The 17,923-nt window shown below is 38.8% G+C and overlaps 1 protein-coding gene across 4 annotated transcripts in view; it reads left to right on the top strand.

The window, feature by feature from the left end:
• The window catches only part of LOC134212544 (dual 3',5'-cyclic-AMP and -GMP phosphodiesterase 11-like), a 390,689-nt gene that overhangs the window by 60,112 nt on the left and 312,654 nt on the right, over nt 1–17,923 (top strand). For 2 of the 4 annotated variants that reach the window (XM_062690522.1, XM_062690518.1), the window contains exon 3: nt 13,437–13,485. The exons of the other annotated variants lie outside the window; for them this stretch is intronic. The gene's annotated coding sequence lies outside the window, so the exon portion shown is untranslated. The remainder of the gene's footprint in view (nt 1–13,436; nt 13,486–17,923) is intronic. 4 annotated transcript variants of the gene reach the window in all.

Here is a 17,923-nt window from a genome sequence, read left to right on the forward strand (position 1 = left end):
ATAGGAACAAGAAGACAAGGAACATATCGACCAAAATGGATCGATTGGGTAGAACAAGATTTGCGAAGCCGCAGGAAAGAAAGACTTCTACCGTTCTACGTAATGCTAAGACAACATCGGGCTTAGTTTGATGACAAACAAAAGAAATCGATTCAGTTCTACTAAATTCGAAGATGCTTGCATTTGTTTTAACTTTGCAGTGTCATAAGGTTTCCATGTAGGTAGTATCTAATACTTATTCGATTTTAAGTTAAATTCGACTGCGAACATTGTTTGAACATTTCTAATTTGGTTGCAATCGGTTGTTATGACGTTGTTAGAGCATCATTAATGGGTGCGTTTTTTTTTAGTTTAGTCGCTCTTTATCGTACCGGTCGCTGTTTTTGGCTATCAATTCGGTTGCCTTATTTCGTACCGGTGACGTTTGACGGTTTATCAAATAGCAGCGCTGTTATTGCCTTACCAAATTTGGTGACCCGGAAGTTGCGCTACTGTTTCAGCAGTGTCTTTAGTAACGACCGGTAAAGTGTCAAGCAATGATACTGCACTGATAAACGACTAACACTCGTACGCCGCTAATGGTGCTCAAAACGAAACTTTACCATGATGGTTAGTGTATTCGCTAAATTACACAACACATTGGTCATAACAAGCACTTATAGGTGTATTATATTATTCATAAGTCTTAAAATTCATTCATTTTGTGCAGTACCACTTTTTTACATTTAGGAATTTAGTTTTAGTCGCTGTTATCGTATACACTCATATGAATCATGTCTTGAAAATGAAGTTCGTCACCAGCGAGCAAGTCTGACAATTTAGTATATAACACTATAGATCTCCGAGACGTTTATAAAAAGATCGTTTTTGGAATGCGTATTAATTCTATTCTTTTTTTGTATGTATTAGACTAAACCTTCCTGTTTTTTGTAATTACAAAGTAGATCACGCACTTAAAAAAGATCCGGTCTCTGAATTTATCGAGTGGCAAATGTGTTCATGCTGTTCATATGTTAATGTGTCACTACACCCAACCATCGGATGGCAGATTTTATTACAGTTTTGCATAAGAACCTTACAGAAACTGTATAATAATTGGGCATATACAATTTCGGATGATTTTAATACAATTGTTGTATTGAAATAATACAGATTTGTATTATTTTAATACAATATTTGTATAAAAAGCTTACAGAATTGTGTATGCCCAGATTTTATACAATAATTGTCAGATTTGTTTTTTGGGTGTAGTACTTGGCTAAGAGTCCGTGAAGGTAAGTTGTGAGACGACAATGTCTCAATTATTCAACAATGTCAACAATGACAATGTCTCAATTGAGCATTGTAGCTGTAAAATTGCTTTAATTGCCTTTTTGCTCGCTCCCACATAATTGCTTCCTCATCCCAAATCCCATTCTGAGTAACGCTCTTTATAACCCGACTGTCTCCATTTTATTTAATTAAACATAGCCCTGAAGGTTCTGAATAATTCACAACCCGATGGCACGCACAGGCCACAGTTAATTGAATTTTGCTTTCTTTGTTATCATCAACCAACTGTTATCTACCGCTGGTAGTGCAATACCAACCTATCTACCTATTGGAACCAATTTAATTAACTTCGACCCACTGACTGACTGACTGACAAACTGACAACTGTGTCGGTGCGGTTTGTTGTCGCTTTACGTTCGATTTGCAGTTATTACTCAGACTGTTAGCCTCCGTGCTGTGCCGATTTCACCCACAACCGGGTCGTTGAAGGGTGGGTCAGGTTCGCTGCCACGGGGATTGTCAATATTTAAGATAACGAAAACTACATGCAGCTGGAATCGTTTCCCTCTGACTTGCTTCGGCGGAACGTTGAAAGCTTCTGGGAGAAATGCCCCTCCCGGCTCGGTAGCCCACATGTGATTGGATTTGAAATTCAGATTAGTTTCGCATTTTGTTCACACTACTTTGAACAAACGCTACTCCGTTCTCTCTGTGGTGGACGTCCGTCGAGCGATAATCCGACCGTCAATTTGCTGTTGTTGTTGCTCATTCGGTTCGTTGACGCTTCGTCATGGAGAGCATGACGACGGGCAACGCGCTATCCGGTGCGATATTTGCACCAGCATACAAACAAAACATGCTCTTGGTCTGAGGAAATGGATATTGAATGATCGTGCAGAATATTATGCATAGAAGCGAAGCTTTCTTGGAGGGGTAAATATTTATCACGTCAACGCATGACTGGGTGGAGATTAATCGTTTCAGTCACATGCAATGAAGTTCGTAGTTCGTCGCCGTGGACTTGTTTAAAATGGTTCTGAGAGATATTGCTTAGCTTATAGGACGGATTAGATTTAGGCAGGGATTGAACTTATCATTTCATTATTATTTAGTATAAAGCCAATAACTCATTCCAGAGGTAGTTATTATCATTTAGTATATTAAGGAATACTAGTGTTTCACGCTGTAAATATTAGACATAGAGCAATGTGCTCTTAGACAAAATGCCTGAAGTCCACCATACAACACATTTCGGAATTCCGCCCCTGGAATGAGTTATTGGCTGAATACTAAGTGATAATGAAATGATAAGGCCAATCAAGAATTTAAGAAATCGCAAGCAAAAGGCACATAAAATTTACAAAAATCACAACAGTAATGAAAATTTAGTATATTACTCGGACTTATGCGGTCAATTGAATTACGCTATCATTAACGCTTATGAAGATTACAAATCAAAAACTGAGAGCGAAATAAAGTCCTGTCCAAAGAACTTCTTTAATTACGTAAAAACTAAACTGAAATCTAGTAACTTTCCATCAATTATGCATCTTGATGAAAATGTTGGTGATAGCTCGGAAAAGAACTGTAATCTTTTTGAAGATTTTTTTTTTCCAGGAAATCTATTCTAAATTTTCGGAAAATGATCGTGACCGCGACTATTTTGCATTTTTCCACGACTTTTCAAATGATATTGGATTGAATCAACATCATGTCCAAGACATTTTGCAGGCCCTACGAAGTTTAGATGCTTCGAAAGGTTTAGATGCTTCCTGATGGAATCCCTCCTATATTTATGAAAACCCTTGCAGTGGAACTAACCGCTTCATTGTTTTGGCTATTTAATATGTCACTAGAATAAGGAAAATTCCCAAATATGAGCATGAGCATTATGACCGCACAATTCGTAGTTGCTTCTCTGTGATTGACTAGAACTTGCGAAATTGTACAGAGAACACAATAAATGGGGCTTAGGACTAAAGAATGTGCACAGCAAAAAGTGGTCACCGGAATCATAGTGTTACAGGAAGGAGTTTAAAGAAAAATTAACAACATAATATTAATTTCATAGATAATCAAAGTACAATTGTAATACTTAATTAATTTGACACCATTCATGAGCTTTTGCACGGTAGCATCCGAAACTAATTTGGCAGTCTTGTGCCAGTTACGTCTGAAGCTTTTCCCATCATTTGTTAAATTATTTGTTTCTTAGAGATTCCTTTTAATCAGGGCCCAGTACTTTGCGATGAGATGAAACTCCGGCGAATTTGGGGGGTTGGACTCCTTCGGGACAATAGTAACGCAATCAGCAGCGTACCAATTTTGAGCCAGTTTTCCGTAGTGAATAGATGCTAGACCTGGCCAGAACAGAACTGTACGATAATGTTTCCGAATAAATAGCAAGAGTCGTTTATTCAGACATTCATCAACGTACATTTATGAATTTATTGTACCGATTGTGACGAAAATGTCGCTTCTGAGACCGCAGTTACATATTGCTTCCCATACGAGAAATTTATTTGGAACTACGACAGTTTTTTTCTGCCTAAAATGTTCTGTGAATCCTCCCCTTTGCATCGAGGTATAAAACAGTTATCCCGGATTTAGCGATATTCAACTACTTTGCAATGTCGCCGTGCGACATACCCGGATTTTCCACCTTCTGTGCAAAATGAGCTCGCGCACGTGTTATCGATTCGACGCCATTTTTCAGAAAAACAAAGGCATGTTGGAAATGACAATTTTACCATTTAACACATACATTTATCTTTATATTGTGGTGTTGGTATTAACTTTGTGTGCACTGACAAAACTGTGTTGAGCAATTTTCGGTGACTACTTTTTGCTGTGTACATTCTTTAGCTACCCATTCTCAATGTACACGTTTCGGGAGCTCAAATATCTAAAGTTAATAACGGCACCGGCCACGTCCTTACGGCCATATGGGAAGGGAAGGATTGTTAGTCCATCTCTCGTTGCAACTAGAGACCGAGTATACCTCTGCATCTCCATGATTGTCTTGGGATAGGATATCGTTTTAATTTTAAAGGATGATAATTTATCTGGATTCACTTCGGTAAGTGATGCGATCTATGGGATGGGGAATAATACTCTCGCTATCTGAAACTTTCACTTTCTGATTTATTCACTCACCCACGCAAAGCAGAACAAAATTACGGCTTCCGACCGAAAGTTTTGCGTTCCGCACAAAGCAAAACTAAACTTCGACGACCGGTCGATCCGCTTATTGGAGAAACACGATCGAACAAGAAACAAACTTTCACTTTCTGATTCATTTACTCACCCGCGCAAAACAGAACAAAATTACGACCGGTCGATCGTTTTGCCTTCCACACAAAGCAAAACCAAATGTTGACAACCGGCCGATCCGCTTACTGGAGAAACACGACCGGACCAGAATCAGAAAGGGTTATATATGCCCCATCTACAAGAAAGGACACAAGCTGGAGTGTGAGAACTTTCGAGCGATCACCATCCTTAATGCCGCCTACAAAGTGATATCCCAGATCATATTCCGTCGTCTGCCACCATTAGTGAATGAGTTCGTGGGAAGTTATCAAGCCGGCTTCGTTGACGGCTGCTCGACAACGGACCAGATCTTTACTGTACGGCAAATCCTTCAAAAATGCCGTGAATACCAGGTCCCAACGCATCATCTGTTCGTTGATTTCAAGACGACAGTCAGGGTAGAAATATTTCACAGTCAATGCATTAATGAAAATGAAAAACATGAATCTCAGTATAATCTGCAGTCGCCTTCATCGCCGCCGTGGTGAGTGCGACTGGGTGCAGCCGAAAAATCATTTCCAACACCGACCATTCAATTTCGCATTCAGCCACTCACAAGTCGCTCTGACAGGCAGCTCAGTTCGCGCCTTACCGTATGACTGTGAGTGGCCCATTTAAACGCGTGGGGATTTTGGTGGTAAATTTCATCTTCGCGGCGCAGTGGGTGATGTTGGTTCTGTTGTTTACTTTTCTGCCTCTCCGGGAATGTGAGGTTGATTTCAAAGCAGGAAGAAAATAAAAAAAAAGATATACAAAAATATCACCTTCATCCAGTGCTGCCGAATATTTACAAGCATGACGACAGTATAGACCGCGTAGAGCTATGGAAAATTATGGACGAGAACAGCTTCCCCGGGAAGCTTACCAGACAGATCAAAGCAACGATGGATGGTGTGCAAAACTGTGTGAAGATTTCGGGCGAACACTCCAGTTCGTTCGAATCGCGCCGGGGACTAAGACAAGGTGATGGACTTTCGTGCCTGTTGTTCAACATTGCGCTAGAAGGTGTCATGCGATGACATGGACATTGTCGGCCGAACATTTGCAAAGGTGGCAGAACTGTACACCCGCCTGAAACGTGAAGCAACAAAAGTTGGACTGGTGGTGAATGCGTCAAAGACAAAGTACATGCTTATGGGCGGGAACGAGCGCGACAGGGCCCGCCTGGGAAGCAGTGTTACGTTAGACGGGGATACCTTCGAGGTGGTCGAGGAATTCGTCTACCTCGGATCCTTGCTAACGGCTGATAACAATGTTAGTCGTGAAATACGAAGGCGCATCATCTGTGGAAGTCGGGCCTACTACGGGCTCTAGAAGAAACTGCGGTCAAAAAAGATTCGCCACCGCACCAAATGTGTCATGTACAAGACGCTAATAAGACCGGTTGTCCTCTACGGACATGAAACATGGACAATGCTCGAGGAGGACTTGCAAGCACTCGGAGTATTCGAGAGACGGGTGCTTAGGACCATCTTTGGCGGTGTGCAAGACGACGGTGTGTGGCGGCGAAGAATGAACCATGAGCTCGCCCAACTCTACGGCGAACCCAGTATCCAGAAAGTAGCTAAAGCCGGAAGGGTACGATGGACAGGACATGTTGCAAGATTGCCGGACAGCAACCCTGCAAAGATGGTGTTCGCTTCCGATCCGGCAGGTACGAGACGGCGTGGAGCGCAGCGAGCGAGATGGGCAGACCAGGTGCAAAACGACTTGGCGAGCGTTGGGCGTATCCGAGGATGGAGAGATGTGGCCTCGAACCGTGTATTGTGGCGTCAAATTGTTGATTCAGTGTTATCTGTTTAGATGTAGACTAAATAAATGAAATGAAATTAATGAGATCAAAACCCATTGAAGCCACTTCCCGTGTCCCAAGGGCTCTCATTTGGGGCCTCTACTATTCATAATACATGTAAACGACATTTCCTTCACTCTCAACAAACTCAAAGTGTCAATCTATGTCAATCGGCAGAACCTAAAAAAATATTTTGTCACAATTCGAAACACAATTCAAAATTACATTACATCGCAAAATTAAACACTACTTAACAAATCTATTTTTATTTTCATACACTATAATACCGTATTTATAGCATTAAGAAAATAAAGAAAAACATGTATATTGTATATGTACTAGTCTACGTGGGTTGGCGAAATAAAAAAAAATCTAAATAGATTTAGGTCAAGCTTGAAGGTTGAAAAGAGAAGAGTTGACAAGATACCATAATGAATAAAATAACCAGCTTTAACTCTTTAATTATAATTGGTGGAATTAAATGGAGAGTACTAAACTCGTCTAAGACGGTTGAATACATTCCACTAGAAAGAGCTTAAAATATTTTTTCTGAAGATATAGATATTTAATTGATATTTTGTCCTACTGGTCTCCGAAAGGTCAAGAGGAAGGGGGGGGGGATAATAAAAAATAAACATTAAAATGAAAAAAAAATTAAAAAAAACATCTCGGATTTGTTGAAGAATATTTTGAAAATCCTCCTAATTATCCGAATATTTTGTTGCCCCCTTAAAATATTTTTTTTGGAAAAAATCTGAGGGGGGGGGGGACAAAATAGTTTTTAAATATGTGTATCGGGCTTACTGTGAATCTATATGTTGAATAGGTAATTTTGTTCATGCACTTCCACAGCTATTCATTGCGAGTTTTCGGTGAGAATTTATGCATGCTTTTATATATTGTATGACAATCACCTTGGTACTCTTTGCCAGGAGAAGTCGAGACACTTTCTTAACCGACAGACTCCCTTGACCGAATCGAGAGCTTATCCGTTTTCTCTGGCTTGATAATACCGTGTTTTTACCGATTAGGCTATCTCATGTCTCACATGTTTATATTATTAAGTTATTTTGTGTGATTTATAATCTTCTTGTCTATTACTTAATTGGTATTACATAAAATTAATACTTGATAAAACCTTATCAACACAATACGTTTCCATAGCACTCAGTAAGCAGCTGCCGTCCTCCATTATCGATGACGACCCACACTCTCCAAGCTTTGCTGCATTTGGTCCGCTCACCATAGTCGCCGTGGTCAGCTCATTTTTTTTATCATACCCATGGGCCATGACGACGACGACGACGCTGCACTATGGGGCCTCCCCATACAAACTGAAAAGCAAAAAATTGTTTTTTTCCAGCTTATAAGATGTATCTAATGTTGTCATAACAGGGAAATGTTGTTAAGCAACAATTCCAGTCATTTCGCTACTAACTTTTGAAAAGGGCTTAATATTTTGACTCTTTAATTGAAAATTTGTATAAATTTTCAAATGACATCGACTTTTTAGTCACAAAATATTAAGAACAAATAGGGAAGAACGTTTATTATAGTAGAATATTGAAATTTGTGTTGATGCGCACTAAGAACAAAAAGTTTTTTTCTCAAATCGCATTTTCTCAAAATGGCGCAAGTTTGCGCAAGATTTTCCATGGGAGTCTGAAAGTACATATCCCAAATATGAGCCCCAACTAAATATCTCCGTGGGAAAATGCGGGAAATAAAGTGGCAGACTTTTAAAGTTGAAAATATCTCTATTTAAGAGTGTTATCTCCGTACTTGATATTATTATTTTTTTCCTTCAGTATATAACGATTTTCGTTAGTACGATATGAAAGCTCTTTTAAGAATCTTTACAATGCTATATATAAACGTCGTTATCGTATCAGAAAAAACCTTCCCAAAAGTGAAGCAAGATTTTGAATAGAAAAACCGCGTTTTTTACCTTTTTTCAACGTTGATAACTTATATCTCAAGGATCTGAAATTTTGGGGTTTTCTTATCGTGTGTATTTATTTTCAAAAAAAAAATAAATTGGTGAAAATGGAATTTTCTATTAAAGTCCGCCTAAATCCCCATAGTGTGCTTCTGCGATATTGGCCCTGTCTAATGAATACCTGCTCAATCAATCGTTATTATTTAAAAAACCCAGATTAATCCACCTAGCGGCGATGATGCCTTTCTCGTGCATCGTAAAATGTACTGCATTAATTTTGCATTAATTGCATTCCCACTATTCTTGAAAAATTTTTTTTTCGATTTTGAAAAAAAATTTCCAAGGGGGGACCCTTGGGAAAAAAACAATGATTTTTCAATAATTCCGAAATGCAATGTCCGATTTTTGATAGCAAACAATGGGACCGTATTCCCCGTCGAATGCAACTTGTTGCGAGTAAATCGGGTAATGCTGAGTTCCAAAAAGTGGGTCTACAAAATTTGTACACATACACACACACACACACACATACACACACACATGCATACGCACATACAGACATCACCTCGATTCGTCGAACTGAGTCGACCGGTATATAACACTATGGGTCTCCGGGCTTTCTATCAAAAGTTGTTTTTTGGAGTAGTCCTATAGCCTTTCGGTACAACTTTGTTGTACGAAAAAGGCAAAAAGTCTAAAAAAATTTCTAATGAAATTTTTGAAGACTAATTTAAATACAACTAATGAAAAGGATAAGGGAGCTGTACCGGTGTTGGCCATGTTCCTAATTTTTCCAATTTTGCAAATAACTTCAAAAATAAAGCAATTTGGGAGGGTTTTATTGCCTTTCTCGTACAACTAAGTTGTACCGAAAGGCTATCATTTCACTCCGAAAACGAACTTTTTATAGAAGCCTCTGAGACCCATAGTATTATATACAAATCAACTCAGTTCGACGAGCTGAGCACATATCTGTCTGTCCGTGTGTATGTGTGTGCGAATGTGTGTATGTGTTTGCACAAAAGCTGTAAAAACATAAGACAACTTTTCGTATAGTAATCCTTAACCGATTTTCTCGCAACATTCATTCGACAGGGGACAAAGCCTTGTTGATCACTATTAAATTTTATAACGATCGGTCATTGCGTTTAAAAGTTATGAAGAAAATGGTACATCGGACCATATAAACCCCATATAAACCCCATATAAGGTTGGTGTCTTAACTAAATGCGAGAAAGGCACCATCAACGCTAGGTGGATTAATCTGGGTTTTAGTTCCAATAAGAGATATATCCCTCACGATTCAGCGCTGCTTTCAACTTATCGATTATTTTGGAAAAATATGTATGTTTCAGGGTTGGCCAAATTAGGCACTAAGTTGGCCAAAACCGGTGCACTTCCCCTATATAAGCAAAATAAATATTTTTCTGGAAGGTACTAGGTATTTTATTTGGACATATGGATTGTTAGCGGTAATTGATTTTAGACCTGAAATATCGATATTTGAAGAGGGTCCGTAAATCGTAAACCTTGCTCGCTGCGCACCTCTACTTTTTGTGCCCGTCCGATCGCTATCGAGAACCATTTTCATCGGGTTATTGTTCGACATTCTGGCCCTCTATTCGATCGGAGCGTTTGAGTTTCTCTGCTGGTATCGTTATCGGAGGTGATCAGTGAGCTCATGTACACGAATTTTTCAAACACCTCGATTTCGTTACCAAACTCATGGTGGGTGGCTTACGTTGTCCTCTCTTGAGCCTCGTCCTATCATGTACTTTGTCTTCGACGTGTTGATGACTAGTCCAATCCGTTTAGCTTCGCTTTTCAGTCTTATGTAGGCTTCCTTCATCCTCTCAAAGATACGGGCCATAATATCTATGTCGTCGGCGAAACCAAAAAGGGAGCGTCCACAAATTACGTAACGCTTAGAGGGGGGAGGAAAATGTTACAATCCATCGCGTTACGTAATTAATGGATCATCCTGTCCAGTTAGGACTTCTTGAAAATCGTACCACTCGTGTAGTACTAAGGCAGTAATTGCCTTCATATCACTCCCTCCAAAGCAACGTTGAATAGCAAGCACGAACTCGGGACTCGCTGCCTTGATCAACCGTATCAGTTTATTCGGAAATCCGTTTTCCGGAGTCGCGGCGAACGACTCGGACTCCCTCCCTGCATTAGCTGCCATAGCTGGTCCCGATCGATTGTATCATATGCGGCTTTGAAGTCGATGAATAGATGATGTGTGGGCACGTTGTATTCGCGAAATTTCTGCAGTACCTGACGTACGCCGAATACCTGGTACGTGGTAGAGCGTTCGCTTATGAATCCCGCCTGGAACTGCCTCACAAACTCTTTTGCAATTGCTGTTAGTCGACAGCATAAAATTTGGGAGAGTACTTTATAAGCGGAGATCCGCAATGTGATTGCCCGGTAGTTGCCGCAATCCGGCTTATTGCTCTTTTGTAGATAGTACACACGACACCTTCCATCCTTTCATGCAGCAGAACATCTTCCAGTTTTGGTGCGATAAAGTTATCCATTCAACAGACTCTTGGAATGCTTCAATTTCATGTAAGTTTTCGTGGAGGCAGCGGACAACTGTAGCGTTCTTAGCATGTCATTAACTTTACCAAAAGAGTTTCACTTGCCTTATGTAAGCGAACGGCGAACTATGTCCAGATTTTCAGCAACTTTGACAGAAATCTAAGCAAAAAAAAACATGTTTGCTGGGACTCGTCTGTGCGAATCTTGGTAAAAGTTCAACAAATTGCTGCGATCCTGGTAAAAAAGTTAAGTAACTATGAAAGTTTTGGTATTTTTTACACTCCAAATAATCTGAATATTGTTTCCATATAATACATTTTACGCGCACACGTAACTGCAAATGCTGAAGAAAATACAGGTGAAACTTACGTGTCCAACGAATTCTATCTGAAAACTTAAGTAGATCTTACATGATTATTGCGTAGAAAGCGATTTCTACGAGAAAACCTGCAGGTTAAATCAGGAGTGTAGAATGGAAATACACAGGATTCTGTTTTTACACGATTTTTTCTCGCTCGTAATTTTGATCGTGTGACTTCCATTTGCCACCAATGTCTTTGCAACATGTTTCTAAAAATTCTAAATAATTCAAAGAAAAATCACATGGCAATTAACATGCGTTGAACATTAAGGATGATTGCAAAATTGAGAAAATGTAAATCGTGTAAAAACAGAATTCTGTGTAATTGAATCACACCCAACAAACAATTAAAGCTGAATAAGCTTGTTTTTGATTGAATAAGCGCCCTACCAGCCAATGTTTGTTGGAAAGACAAGCAACCGTAACAGCTTGAACATTTTTTCGAAGAATCCATTGTTTAACTCCCTTACCACCATCTTGAAAGCAGGTTACACGAAACAATGTTACATCTGTTTGTTGTGATTAAAATACCCGAAATTCAGCAACCCGTTCTTTGATATACCATGAATGTTAATTTCAAATTTAAATTGTATTTTTTCGTGCTTAGCACTTTACGAAGGCAAGTTCATTATTGATTTTTACAATATTATTATAAAAATTAACACTAACACTTAAAATAAAACACTGATTTAGCACTCAATTATTAGAAACAACAAAAAACTAATCTTGATAAAAAATCAAGTTGTTCCAGTTGCTATGCGGTACAAACTCTTGCCTGGTGGAGTATCAAACACAGTGATCAAACTATTATCACTTTCGCTTGACGACGGGTGGCTTTTGTTCTGTCTCTTGTGTGCATTACTGGACTCAGTGTCCGAGCCTCGGTCAGAGCCAAGCGATCGTTGCCGTTATCCCCATTACCTTTCGTAATTTTACAAGAGATTGTTTCATCTACAGCTACAACAGTTTAGTAACTTCCCTTACTGCTTACGCCTGTTACGCCCTTGTCAAATGTTGGTCTAGTATTTTCTTCTACTGTGGTTCTAACAAAACAGGACAGGATTTTTTAAATTTCGTGTCCGATTTTCAATTGAAACACTTTATATCGTTAAATGTTATATCGAGAAAAATCGATACGATATCTTTCGCAGAATGTGAGATTTTGTTATCCTAATTTTGTTAGGAACATGAGGTGGGGCAGTATGCCCTATCTAAGCAAATACTGCTTGAATGTCTTGGCTGTGACAATTTTCATGGGTATTTTTTTTGTAACCGAAATTTTCTACATTTTGATGAAATATCTCACATGTTGGCGAGGAAAACGTCCTTGTGAGACTAACCTACGATGTATTACGCGTCTCCACGCACTGTCCATTACCAAGATACTGATTCACCGACGCGTGGTGGGTCGTTCCCAAAAATTTGCCAACTAAAAGGCCTCATGAGTTTTCCGGCAACGATATATCACCACTTTTATAAAATTTGAATATTATTATTAGCTAGCTAGATTGTTTAACTGTTACATGAGGTAAAAATACGCAAGAAAATCGTTACAGCTAAGACATTGAAGCAGTTTTTGCTAGGGCATATTGACCTCCACTAGACCCTCCCCTAGTGGGTACATTGTAGTGTATATTTGTTTTGTTCCTTATTTTTGTGATTTTTTTCACCAGTGAGCACGCGTGTTAGTAAAAATAAGCGACGAGATTGGTGCTGTATTTCTTTGTTTTGCGATGAGATGAATATATGTTCAGTGAGATGGAAAATGGAGCAGTTCCCCTATATGGTTTTCGGGGTGTTTTAAGTCCGTTCGCTCTTATCTGTCTTCTAGCCCACGGTACAGTGCAGTTGGTGAAAGCTTCACCTCAGTTCGCCCTCCTATCGATCGTATCCGGTGCTGACATCTGCCTCTGATGCGGCGACAACTGATTCGTTCGCGATGAGCTTTCACCACCCACTCTGATGGCGTGCGTCGCGTCGTCGGCCGGCTAGGTACTCATATTGGGTGAAGGTTGGTGCTGTGTGTAGTATTTGTGCCGGTGCCGGTTCCACTGATTAGTGGATCAACATGAATGACGATGAGGCGACACTCTCGGTGACGACAATATTGTTTTTGTTTACACTATCGATTTGAGCCATCGGTAGTAAACGATGGTCGATGTGTGATGTAGGTACATGTTGATTCACGTTTTTCTTCTTCTATCATCTTCCAGATTTGTATCATCCCCACTCTCGGCAAGAGAGCAATTATTTGCACAAACGGTAAGTTGATATTTTTCGTGCACATTTATGGGCATTGGAGTAATATTATCAAACATATTCAATAATGAATATTTCCACAAAATGGTTATAAGCTTTTTTGAATATTTTGAATAATATTTAAATTTTGAAATGGTCTTTATTCAGTCAAAAACCACTTAAAATTGTTTGAGTCAACCTGTTACAATAATTTTTGATTACTAATTAACTTTTTCATTGATTTTTTACATTATTTATTATAATTGGTTGGGGATCTGGCAAACGGAAACCATTTCATATCAATTCACACGTAAGTTTGTGAGGTTATGAGGTTGAGGCATATCCAATACGATTTGCGAAAAAATCTGTTAAACGAAAACTTAGATAGAAAAATGGTTTATTTTGTGTTGGCGTTTGGTGCGACTTGGGATCAAACAAATAATTCCTAACATCTTCGAAGCTTTACTACATTTTTCCCCAACCAATGATAAAGCAATTATGTACACTAAATATTTTTTTAGACGGTTGATATTCTTTAATTTCCCGGTTCACTTAATTTTTCACAGCTTTTAAAATACCATCTGAATTTTCTTTGATTTTTCGTGAATTTTTTCATGAGGTTTATGAGTTAACGAGTTATAATAGTTTCATTAACGCTAAAGGACATAATCGACTAAATCCCACCCGTGTAAAAAAAGAACTGGGTGTATGGCAAATATACGATGTTCGAAAATGAGCATAACAATCGAATAGAAATCTGGGAGTACCTAATTAAAAAGCGAATTCTTTATGAGTTCCTTTTTTTACGCAAGGTTGTTGCTTCTTGAATAAAGGGAATGTACCCAGATAAATCACAATTAATACAAATTTTTATTCCAATGTTTTTTTGGAATAGGCAGTACATGGAGGCGCCTAGTACATTTTAGATAAGTCCCAATAGGGCGTTTGCCTCGCCAGAATGTTAGATATTTCATTGCAATGTGGAATATTCGGATTTTTCTACTTTGCTTGCTATTATATTACCTCTTTTTTCGTCTAACCTACATAGGCCTAGATACCCTAGATACCTAGTAATACCCAAATAGAGTTTTGCCTCTAGTTGGGTTGGCGTACCTCTATATTTGAATAGTAGTAGGTTTGCAACTTCCAATCCTCGATTTGTAGGGTTTGATAGAAGTGCATTTCAATATTTCAGAGCAAAAGAATATATAACAATCGTGAAGCATATAATTGCGATAATTTAACCCTACTCCGTACATCATAAATTAAATGATTAAGTGTTTGCGAACAAATTAATGGACTTTGCGTCCACACGCAAGCTGTTGTGTTTACTGGTACAATACTTATCGACTTAATCGATAAATGGTTGATAACTGACGTGATTCGAAATCATCGGAATCATGTTTGTTTTTTTTTTGTTACTTATCATTCATCTCTCGTTCTATTGACATACCTGATGATCGATAAGCTTCTGGTATGTGAAGGTTATGGTGAGTCATTTTGGGTTTCATTGTTTTTTTTTTCAATACTTGATTACAACGTTTATCTTCTAGATAGTTGGCTATGAACATTTGGTTACATACAATGAAAATACCTGAAATGATCTCGGGTACGGTCCTGGTGAAACATTTAAATTTGAGGGTTTCAAATGCTTTACAATAGATACATGCATACATCGAGTTGCATTTTTTGTTCACTGCAGTGAACGCATCGCTCCAGTCGTGTACTTGAAATTATGAGGTGGAAGAAGGCCACTTTTTGATACTCATTCAATATTGCCCTGGAAATCCTAATTCCGGTCTTTTTCAGAAAATATTCAGTATTCATGTGTATACTGCCGTCATACGCATACTTGTCCCATATGTGCTGGGATTTCCTATGTACATGGGACAATTATGTGTAGAACGGCAGTAAGCGATTTTATCAACTGTAAAGTAGGACAGTAATATTTTGCCTTCTAAATGTAAGTTTGCTGATTGTTAAACTGATACGATTGTCAATTATATTTTACAAAGTTTATCTGCTGCAGCGCGTGTTAAAGGAGCAACGAAGTTGATACTTGCATTTATTAAAAAAAAATAAAATAAAAGAACGTCTCTATGATGACAAAGCGTCCATTCTGGGGTTCCCACAAAATATTTATCACGCTTGAACTGGACTTAACAAAACTAGATTTTCTACATTTAGAAGAAACGCCCAACTTTTTCGCGTGTCAAGCTAAGGTGAAACAGTCAACCGTGCTACACAGATGGTGAGTTTAGCTACTAACACATCACCGATTGCTATTAGGCTTGAACCAGCTTCGGAATTTCAATCTAAGGTTTAACTCTCGGCATAGGTTTGAGCTCGTTCAATCTATCAATATTTTGCCATATTTCGAGTGTGTAAAAACGTTGGGTCAGGGGCACCTTTATTTTAGTAAAGTTATGGCAAAAGAAAGAGTATAACGGGAAATGCACAATGGAAAAATGTTGTCCATAACGAGAATAAATTCAATATCTTGGTTCTGAAATTTCGACACAAATCGTAGAACTTTCTGGGGACTCGTGCAAAGGTGGTTCAGTTCTTTGCACGAAGCTGCAAGACTTCGTTTTACCCTAATGCCCCTTATTTGATATGCTTTCCGGAAGACCTTGGCATTTTGGGTAGTAGTTAGAAAATAATAGAATATGGGGTAAAATTAGCAATATTTGGCGGTGGGCAAAAATAACTTCATTAGATTCTCTGGAAGATTCTTGATCAGACTAGTAATGTGAGGTTATTAGTAAGCAATTTGAGGAATATGAGAACGTGGGGTAAAATCTGCAAAATCTCAATTCCCAACATCGTGCAGGTGCAGTAAACAGAGCTCACATAACACGATTTTTTGGCAAAATTTGAAGTCAAATGTATTATGTTTTGCTGATTATTTGTTACTCCGAACTTGATGAATTACATAACACATATGGGGCATTGGGTAAAACGAGGTCTTGCAACTGCTTGTAGTGAACTTCACCACCTTTACACGATTCCCCAGAAAGTTTTTCGATTTGTGCCAAAATTTCAGCGCAATCCGGCCCTACCGAACCGAGATATTGCATTTATTTACGTTAAGGATCAATTTTCACTTAGCTCAGCTCTGATGTCGTCATAGCCAGTGATAGAATCTCCCACTTTTATCTAGAGATGTAACAAGATTCACGAAAAATATGAGCATGATTTTTTTTTTCATCTTGAAAAAATATGTGAGAGTGAATATTTGTGATAATTTAGCAATGGTTTTTTTTTCAGAAGCATACCCGACAAGCGGATTTGATTATTATGTCTTTGAAGTAATATGATAAAATGTTTTGCTTTTGTTTTCGTTTTGTCGGCCTCATAAAAATTGTCATCAAGTATGCAGCTGATAAAAATATCGAAATTCGGTAATTGTTTTGCTAAAGTTCTGTTCAATATCTTACTGGAATTCGAGTAAAATGAGTTGTTAACGAGATCTCTATAAAGAGACCCGATGTGTCGGTAGAGTTTTTCAAAATATCGGTAGATTGTTTATAAAGATGTGATGAAAGCATTACCAAGATTTCAGCTATGGGATTCTAGGCAGCCCTGAAGTTTAATGTGTGTTATTGTGATTTAAGTTTTTAAAATCAAAATATGCGGTTTAAAATATTAAAAAAAGTATGCCTCAATGATCTTTAAGAAATCAAGGGGATTATAATTTAAAAGATATATTAAAACAAATTACGAACGATTTATAAGATAAAACGATTTGATACAATCGGCAACGACTTAGGCGACGAATAAAGGATCACGATTGGAAGCTTGGAACATGGAAGTGCAAGTCGCTAGGTCTCGCAGGTTGCGACAGGATGATCTACGATGAATTACATCCCCGCAACAACGTCGTGGTGCTCCACGAAATCTGCTGGACAGGACAGAAAGTGTGGATAAGAGGGCATTGAGCGGCTGCCTTCTATCAGAGCTGTGGCATCCCAACCAAGCTGGGAACTGGCTTCATAGTGCTGGGCAAGACACGCCAACGCGTGATTGAGTGGCAGCCAATAAAGCTGAAGATAAAAGGCCGTTTCTTCAACTATTACTTCATCAACGTGCATTGCCAACACTAAAAGAGACCCGATCACGAGAAAGAAGCGTTATAAGAAAATCGAGACCGTAAAGAGACGGAGCAACTGTACCGTACTAATAACGCACAAAAGTTCAATGAAAAGATGAACCGTTCACGTAAGGACCACGTTCCTCAACCTGATATGTGTGAGGACATAAACGGGAACCTTCTTAAGAACGAGCGTGAGGTGATCCAAAGGTGGCAGTAGTACTACAAAGAGCACCTGAATGATGATGTGGCAGACAACGGTGGTAGTATGGTAATTAACCTAGGAGCACGCGCGCAGGACATATGTCTTCCGGCTCCGGATCTCCAGGAAATCCAGGAGGAGATCGGCTGTCTGAAAAACAACAAAGT

Source organism: Armigeres subalbatus, chromosome 2, assembly GCF_024139115.2.
Source record: "Armigeres subalbatus isolate Guangzhou_Male chromosome 2, GZ_Asu_2, whole genome shotgun sequence".
NCBI lineage: Eukaryota > Metazoa > Arthropoda > Insecta > Diptera > Culicidae > Armigeres > Armigeres subalbatus.